This window comes from Podarcis filfolensis (assembly GCF_964270895.1).
Source record: "Podarcis filfolensis genome assembly, chromosome: 15".
Classification (NCBI taxonomy): Eukaryota; Metazoa; Chordata; class Lepidosauria; order Squamata; family Lacertidae; genus Podarcis; species Podarcis filfolensis.
The window spans coordinates 7,235,076-7,244,808 of record NC_139618.1 but is presented as its reverse complement, the minus strand read 5'-3'; positions in this window follow the sequence as shown (position 1 = coordinate 7,244,808).

Genomic DNA, 9,733 nt, shown 5'->3' with positions numbered 1-9,733 from the left:
TAAGTGTCACCTTTTCTTATTGTTGTTATTACACTTTGTTTTTCTGTAAGCCACTTTTGAAAACTGTTTTAAAAGCAGGGAATAAACAAATAACACTCGTTCCATTGGGTCACACACACCCCAAAATAAAATTTGTACCTGGGCCCATTGGCAAGGAAAGTCTCATCTTGCAGTCCAGTATTGCACATGTTTACTCAGAAGAAAGTGCGGCTGTAATCAATAGGGCATCCTCCTCAAGATTGCATCAGGTGGCCATTTACCCATTGTCAAGATGACAGAGATTTACATAAATGTGCATGTGCTAATTTATATATCAAAGATGCAAATCTTTAAAGAGCGGTATAATACACCCCACTGTAGTGGGGATGACTGTGACCAGTGATCTTTCTGGGTGTGTACAGTGGTACCTCGGGTTACATACGCTTCAGGTTACAGACTCCGCTAACCCAGAAATAGTACCTCGGGTTAAGAACTTTGCTTCAGGATGAGCACAGAAATCGTGCTCCGGCGGTACAGCAGCAGCGGGAGGCCCCATTAGCTAAAGTGGTGCTTCAGGTTAAGAACAGTTTCAGGTTAAGAACAGACCTCTGGAACGAATTAAGTTCTTAACCCGAGGTACCACTGTACCTGCTTATTCTGCTGTGCAGCTGCTGGCGATTTCAGAATCCCAGCTGCTAAGAACATAAACCCTATTCAATCAGGCCAAAGGACCATCTATGCCGGCATTCACAGTAACCAACCAGATACCTATGGGAAGCTCTAGGAAAGCAGCTTTGAACCTTTCCAGACTCAGGGTCCACTAATAATCTATTTTTCTCTCTCTTTCTCTCCACCCCCTTCTCCTTTTCTTGCTCCCTTTTGTTCCTTCTTTATATCTCCTTTATTTTAACTCTCTTTTTTTTACCCGAAATGAAAGAAAGAGGCCCTAGTTCTGTTGATGCCCATAGACTGGAGTGTGTAAAATAGAATGCAGTCAAGGTTTACCTGCTAAAGACCCAGGCATGATTTTGAAATAGCACTAAGGCTTTAGGATCCTATTTGCATGAAGAGACACAATAATATTTCTGTTGATGTTTTTTTACAAGGTCAGGAGCTGACATTTCGGCTCTACCTTCCGGAATATCTTTAAGTGCCAGGCAAAAACATACCCTTTCTCCCAGGCCTTTAGCTAATTAAACAATCCATGAGTGTGTTGTGTAGGGTACTGTTTTTGTTTGCTACTATGGTGTGTATTTTTGTTCTTTTATATCAGAGGTCAGCAACCTTTTTCAGCCGTGGGCCAGTCCACCGTCCCTCAGACCATGTGGTGGGCTGGATTATATTTTGCTGGGGGGGGGGGAAATGAACGAATTCCTATGCCCCACAAATAACCCAGAGATGCATTTTAAATAAAAGGACACATGCTACTCATGTAAAAACACACTGATTCCCGGACCGTCCGCGGGCTGGATTGCCTACCCCTGTTTTATATTGTAAACGTGCTACTCTGCTTTCCTTTAAACCACATCAGCAAGGCCAAGTGAGGGGTCTTGTCTTCTGGACAACCCAGAACCTCCATACACACTGCCTCAGAGAGATCACTTTGATGCCAGCAGCCAATGCAGTGGTTTGACTTCACCCCTGGAGGCACACTCCATTGTCTCTCCAGACAGACGGGTGTCAACAGCAATGGCAAACCACCCTGTGATCCTTGGGTGAAGGGCAGTATAGAAGTTGGAACCACCACCACAACATTCCCAACTTTATGAGGAATGGTTGAAGGAGTTGGGTACGTTTAGCCTGGAGAAGAGAAGACTGAGAGGTGAAAGGATAGCCACCTTCAAATATCTTCTGTGTGCTCTAGAAGGTGGGACCTGGACCATTGAATTCAAATGACAAAAAAAGGAGATTCCAATTTAACATTAGGAAGAACTTTGATAAGAGATGTCAGACAGTGGAATGGACCAGTGGCTGATCTTCTAGTCTCCAATTTCAGCAGCGCCCTGTGTGACGCCAAAAGTTGCCCCCTTCCCACCTCTTGTGCTCCATTCTAAATCATAGTTGCAGTGTCCCTGGCAGAGTCCCCAAAGCTCCAAAGGTAAAGGACCCCTGGATGGTTAAGTCCAGTCAAAGGCGACTATGGGGTTGCGGCCCTCAGCTCGCTTTCAGGCCGAGGGAACCGGCATTTGTCCACAGAAAGCTTTCCAGGTCATGTGGCCAGCATGACTAAACTGCTTCTGGTGCAACGGAACACTGTGACGGAAACCAGGGTGCACTGAAATCTGTTTACCTTCCTGCCAGAGTGGTACCTATTTCTCTACTTGCACTGGTGTGCTTTCGAACTGCTAGGTTGGCAGGAGCTGGGACAGAGCAACGGGAGCTCACCCCGTCGCAGGATTTGAACCGCTGACCTTCTGATTGGCAAGCCCAAGAGGCTCAGTGGTTTAGACCACAGCACCACCCGCTTCACCAAGGCTCCACACCCAGTGTGACCGAACCAGTCATGCTCCCCTAAATCTGCCTCCGAGTGGACTCTGTCAGTAGGTAGAGGACTCCATTGGAGGTTTTCCAGCGGAGGTTGGGTGGCCATCTGCCAGGGATTCTTTAGCTGTGGTTCCTGCATTGCAAGGGGCTGGACTAGATGACCCTTGGGGTCCCTCCCAACTCTACAATTCTGTGATTCTAAAAGCCCTACTTGGAGATGCCCTAGTATTGAACATGGAACCTTCTGCATTCAATTCTGAAGAGCTTCAGACTGGGGTGTGGAGCTTGAAGGCTACTTCTCAGGGTTTCTGCACTTCTTGTGTTTCATACCTGAAACTCGCCTTTGCCAGCTCACCGTTCCAGGTGTTGTTCATTCAGAACTACCCCTTACAGGGTGTCCAGTCCAAATGTGATGTTTTCCTCCCCCCCCCCCACTGCATCCCAGCAGAATCTTCCAGTAACACCTGCCGCCGCCAAGCTCAATTTATTCAGCCTGTCGAAATGGGTCCCTTTTAGGGGTCTGAAGGTCACTGCATCTTGTTTCTGCTGCCCACGGCGATGCCATTACTCACTTCCTGTGTTTTGAAATGAAGGCTGGCATCACAGACCAGGTTCATGACTGTGCAGGTTATCTCAGAAGTCGAAACAGGGAACAGCCTTTTCGTGATGTGTTGCGGAAAAGCACACACAATATCCGCATATATGCAAGGTGTGTCATGAAACCCTAATAAGTGGGGTTTCATGTACATACAGCACACCGCTTTTAAATGAAAAATAGCTCCAGGGGGTTATGCTTTGAGTGGGAGAGTGATGGCAGGGGAGGCTGCTTAACCCCTTCCCCACCTGCCGTTTCCCTGCTCTAAATTGTCCCCATCCGAGATTGGATGTGTCATTACGCTTGCAAACACACATATGGACAGAGTAGACCCGTTGAAATTAACGGGACTCATTTTAGTCGAGTTCATTAAGTTAAATAGGTGTGCTCTGGGTAGGATTAACATTGGATGCAACCTCCCCCGCTCCAATTTAAATAAAACAAAATTTAGAGTTTGCTCCCCAAGGAAAGCAGAATCTTCCTTTTCAAGTGTGTTACCTTTTCCTTGGTTCCTTTCTTAAATATTAACCCAAACGCCATTGGATGAGTGTTCAATGGAGCAGAAGGACCCCTGTTCAAAGTACGTGTGTCTTGTGCAAGTATCTGTTGCTCTGGGGGGTGGGGTTTGGGAGGGTGATTTTACTGAGGACGCATTCCCCTTTCTTTCTGACCCTCGATGCCATGCTACCCCTTGCGCTAAAGTGGGGCAATCCTCAGTGGTATGAAAAGTGGTATGAGAGCATTACTTTTTGTGCTCGTGATGTTGGGGTAGTTAAACTTGATCCCATTTACAGCGCTATTTGCTCCTGCAAAGGTTTCGGGGTGGTCACACTGTTTTGTTTCCAGCCAGTGTACGTCCCATAAATTCCTGCTGCAATCCTTTTCATCCCACAAATGTCCCACAGAATATACCCGTATTTTTCGCTCTATAAGACGCACCAGACCACAAGACGCACCTAGTTTTCGGAGGAGGAAAACAAGAAAAAAAATATTCTGAATCTCAGAAGCCAGAACAGCAAGAGGGATCGCTGCGCAGGGAAAGCAGCAATTCCTCTTGCTATTCTGGCTTCTGGGATAGCTGCGCAGCCTGCATTCGCTCCATTAGATGCACACACATTTCCCCTTACTTTTTAGGAGGGAAAAAGTGAGTCTTATAGAGCAAAAAATACGGTGTGTGTGTTGTCCTGCTTTTGCTGCCCTGTAGTGCCAGAGTTCCCCTCCAAATGACTATAATGTGGCCACATTGGGAAACCCTCGCAAAACAACTGATAACGCAGAATGAAGTGTGGATGGACCAGCACACATCCACTTCGAATGTGCTATGGTTGCAGCAACGACATGCTGCAGAGTAACCTGTTGTGGCCATTGATATTTATGTATGTTGCGATATTTATTTAAAAGAAGGTGAAGGGTGGCTATAGATAACATTTCTCCTCTGTACCCTTACGGCCTCCATCAGTTACTAATCTGCACCCCAAAATGAATATTAATTGTTGCAGCAATTTCACTCAAGAAATGCACATATAGACTTCTTGTTCATGCCTGTTGACATCTTTTTTATTAAAAAAAAAAAGTTCAGGGAGGTTGATGGCTGATACTGAATGTGTTTCTCTCTCTCTTTGCTTTCCAAAAGTGAGGAGGATAACTTCAAAGTGACTGTTATTTACCTCCTGGACAAAGAAAATCCAGGATTTGTTTGCAAAGTGCTCAAAAGACATCAATTATTGGAGCAACAAGAAGTCATTTCCCCCCCTAGCTGTGCCTCCCTCCTTTGTATTTAAAGAAGTTGCAATAGGTCACAAAGCAAAGCTGAGTGCGTTGAAAAGCACTTATTTCCACAAAGCACAAAATTAGCCAAAGAAATTCATTGGCCACTAGTTTAGGACTTGGCTACTTTGTGAGATGGCCTAGAAATGGTTAAGCAGTCTAAATGGAACCCTCATGCTCAGGAGAAGTCTACCTTGTGAGTAGGGATGGGGGGAAATTTCCTTCAGTCCACATTTCAAGGTGAATTTACCTAATTCGTCCTTTCTGAAACACAACAATCCTTGGAAGTCTGCACCATTGCAAATTTCGCAGTTCAGTTTTCCAGGCAAGTAATGTGTACAAAAATGCATCTACAAGGGGAAAGTGTGTTTAAAATGCATATATTTGTTTTAAAAATCACACGCCAAAATTAGGGGGGAAATTGCATAGGGAAACATGTATACTGGGAGAAATAAAACTGCTCCAACGATGATTAATTTTCAGGAGGACTTTTAGTCTTAAATGCAAACTGATGTGGAAATGTGGAGAGCCAAACTTACGACTGGGAAAATAAGGGAAACCAACACTGACCTATTCGCTCATCCCTCCAGATGGGAAGATAGCTCAGTTGGTAGAGCACGAGACTCTTCATCTCAGGGCGATGAGTTCAAGCCCCGCATTGGGCAAAAGATTCCTGCACTGCAGGGGGTTGGACTAGATGACCCTCGGGGTCCCTTCCAACTCTACAATTCTGTTCTCCCTCTAAGTCCCAGGTGCTGAAGGCAGCAGAAAAAGGGCAAAGAGTTCCCCAGGACAAGGCCAGCTGAACTTTGGAGATGTGTGGGATCATCAAAAGTGTCCCCTCAGATGACCCTGGTGACTGAGATGGAGCCAGGCGACCCTCAAGGTACTTCCGGCCTTGCTTGTTACGTGTTTTGTGAAGTAACACTAGAACCTTGAACCTGGCTGGTAGTGAATTCTCAGCTGGCTCAGCCTCTCTGAGTAGCAGGTAGCCTGTTCCTGGAAGCAGCCTGGCCACTGCCTTGTTTTCCCCACCTTGTCCTAGCCACACAGTTACAGAGACACATGCTGTCGTCTGTCCTCTGCCAAAGAAAAGTACAGTCCGTGGGAGGTTTAAGGACGTGCGGAGGATCTTTGATCCCTTGCAGATTAGTCCTAACACCTGCAACTTGAAAGGCACATTTGGAAGATCTTACGCCGCGTCTCCCGAGGAATAGGTGGAACCAGTGCTTCCCACAGGCCTTGGTATGACGGGCATCACTCCTGCGAATACCGTATTTTTTGCTCTATAAGACGCAGTTTTCCCCGCCTAAAAAGTAAGGGGAAATGTGTGTGCATCTTATGGAGCGAATGCAGGCTCCATGGCTTCAGCGAAAGCAACACGAAGCCTCCGGAGTGTAGCAGGAGCTCCCGCTGCGCTCCGGAGGCTCAGCGTTGCTTTCGCTGAAGCCAGGAGAGCAAGAGGGGTCGGTGCGTACTGATCCCTCTTGCTCTCCTGGCTTTGCTTTGCTGGAGAGGCACTGCGCAGCTTTCCCTCTCTGCGCAGCCCCCCTTCAGTGAAGCCGGAGGAGAAATGGAAGGGGCTCCGCTTCTCCTGCTGCTTCACTGAAGGGGCGCTGCCACAGAGAGGGAGAGAATTTTTTTCTTCTTGTTCTCCTCCTCTAAAACTAGGTGCATCTTATGGTCAGGTGCGTCTTATAGAGCGAAAAATACGGTATGTGCCCAAGGAGGAGAACTGGCCCAAAGCATTGGGAAGTAACAGCTGAGAAGACTGCCTGGGGCATTTTTGTCGTGCGTGATGCTCAAAGTTCCTTACGAGCGCTGTCTTTAGCATCTGCGCCACCGGGGTGCAAAGCTCCGCCCAGCGCCCCCAGATTTAGTTTATCCCCCAAATTAACTTTTATTATGCTTAGGTCAGACACCACACACACGCCTTATCTTTTGTTTACGAAAGAAGGGAGGAAAAAGAAACAGACTTCCTTCTTTGCACATTTATTTACAACACACTTATACTTAAGTATACAACACCACCACACTTAAACTTAAAAGTATTGTTTAGGCACCTACTTAGGAGAAACATTGGTCGTGTCAAAGGAGCTGCTGACCCTGCTGCCGCATAGCAGCTCAATACAGTACGTAACATAATATTTTGATGTAAGAGTTAATTTCGCATGTACAGCGCCGTTGTGAATGACAAGCGCCGCTGCTGGTGTGGCGCATCTTTGGTAAATGAGAGCACAAAGTTAAAAGTCCTTTAGTGAAACAGTAGGTATACATTTCGGTAATACCAAGGTATATATGTATTTTGTTTTTCTAGCTTGATCAAAATTATTATTATTTCATAACAGGTAGATAGTTAAGAGCTTAGGCGGCTTCAGCGGTGGGCGCCTGGTGCCCCCCAGAATTTGGCGGCCAGGTGCCCCACACCCCTTGCCCTCCTGGGTAAAGACGGCCCTGTTCCTTACAGTCTGGAAAGTGACGAGTCTGGATGTATAATGTTGTTTAGGATCTGAAATAATTCTTAACCGCCCTTTATCAAAAGATTCCAGGGCGGTGTCTGAAAGCGTGATTTAAGATTGTTTCACACAACATATCAAGGCTATTGAGAAGCAACCAATAAGCAAAACAAACAAAACACCGTATTTACTCCAATCTAATGCTCACCTTTTTTTGTCAGCTTACGTTGCAAAAATTAAGGTGTGCATTAGATTCAATGGCACATTTACATCCAGCAGCAAATACTTTTGGGGTTTCAAGGTTCTGAAAAATGAGATGCACATTAGATTTGATGGTGCATTAGGCTCAAGTAATTATGGTAAATAACTCCCACCAAAAGCTAGAAACGAAATAAAACAATTCCAAAAGTTATCTAGGATCTAAAATGCTCCTGTTCGTCCGCCTTGTGAGTATCTCAGTTCATAGGCTGGGGCAAAAGCTTTCCTAATGACTGGATTGTATATTTTGATGGCACCAGCTTGAGCCTTTTATTGGCTTGGCAAAACATAGGCTTGCAGTTTCACACTGGGCATTTTTGTGTTCGTAAGACAATGGCTGCATTCACACACAATTCTAAGCTATAGTTTGTTTTCAGCATGGTTTGTTCTGGACACCCTGAGTCATTATGAATATCACATAACATCCTATTTCTCTAAACCTTGGTTTATTTGTTGCTGCCTTGGCCTCATGACTTTGTGGCTTGATGAGTGCCTGGAATGGAATGGCGGAACAAACCGTGGTTAAGCGAGGCTATTGAGTTCAAATGTAATACCAAACCAAAGGTGAAACAAGCCACGGTTTGTGAGCCAACAACAAATTATGGCTTTACATCATGGCTTTGTGCTGGAAAACAAACCACAGTTTTACTAAACAAACCATGGTTTACCTTTATGTGTGACCGGGCGAATAGCTCCATAGAACAATAGGATAGCAGAATAACATTTGGAACACATCTTCATGACACCATTCTGTACCGCAGGTTAGAACCCCAACTTAAACCCTGCACTCATTGTCAAGCCATCAGCAACGCAGGAGACAATACAGGGCACAGAGGGGGAGGTTGCCAGGCTGACAACGGGCAATGATGTAAGCGGAAGTTGCATTTCAGCGATGGCAGCAGCGAGGGGAGCATCCCGTTGCCTATCCATGGCTGCTGCTGCCAGCCTCCTCCCTTGGGAAGCTCGTAGTGGCTGCTGGAGAGCAGGCGAGGAAGAAGAGAGGCCATGGCGCCAAGGCCCAGCCCCGCATGATGTGCTGGCTCCGAGGAGCAGGCAGGGACAGGGCCGTCCTGGGTGGAAATAAAGGGGAGCAGAGCAGAGCACAAGGAGTCTTGATTTTTTAAAAAGTGCCTTGTGCATCCACATCTAATCTTGTCCTTTTCTAAAAAAAATAATTCCATTTTTTGCATTACTTTTTGTAAATGTTACCAAAAAATAAAATAAAATCGAGATTAAGGGGTTTTCTCAGGACGTTGGAGGGTGTGTCTGCTGTGTCCGATTTGTGTACGTGGCGGTGGCATTTGCCCGTCTTCTGATAGGAAATGCTTGCGGGGGGGAGCACCAGGGAAGAGATGGCATACAAACCAAATCAATAAGGATAAGTATAGGTGTTAAAAGAGCCCCCAACTCTCCACCCCCCCTCGCTTGTCTCATGGGCCCAAAGAGAGCGCCCCAATGCCCCTTCCATCGCTTCCCCCTTTGCAAAGGGACAACCTGTTCCCCTTACTCCCACCCGCCTGAACCTACTGCAGCAATTCAGACTGTAAATATTAGGAGTAGGACGTCCTTAGTGCAAGTGGAAACAAATCCGAGCAGTTCCTGTGCAGTTGATTAAGCTTGGAGGCCAAAAGTATATTTAAAAAAATTAAAAAATAAGTGACTTCTTTCATGCCGGTTCCTTTCTTTACTTTCCTTCTTTCTATCTTTTTTTTTTTTTTTTTAAAAAAGCCAAAACCACAGCTTCCCCATCAGCCAGAGGCTGGGGGATCAAATACAGGTCATATTTAGCAAAGGTGGAGATGAAACACGTTTAAAGGAGCTGGCGAATATGACATCACTGCTTGTAAGTGTGTGTGTGTGTGTGTGTGTGTGTGTGTGTGTGTGTGTGTGTAGGCTGGAGAAAGTGAGGAGGGGGAAGGGGCCCTGTCCTCAGCCAAAGGAGTCAGAATCCCATGGAGACGTTTTTTTAATGGCCCTGTTTGTGAAAAACACCTCTCACCCACAGACCGAGAGGTCGGAGTGCAGTTTGTTGAACGCACTGATGCATTCAAAAGAAATTGTAAAATAGAACCTTTGTTTTCTTTCCTTCAGAAAAAAAAATTCAAAAAAATCACATACAGTGGTACTTCGGGTTACAGACGCTACAGGTTACAGACTCTGCTAACCCAGAAATAGTACCTCAGGTTAAGAACTT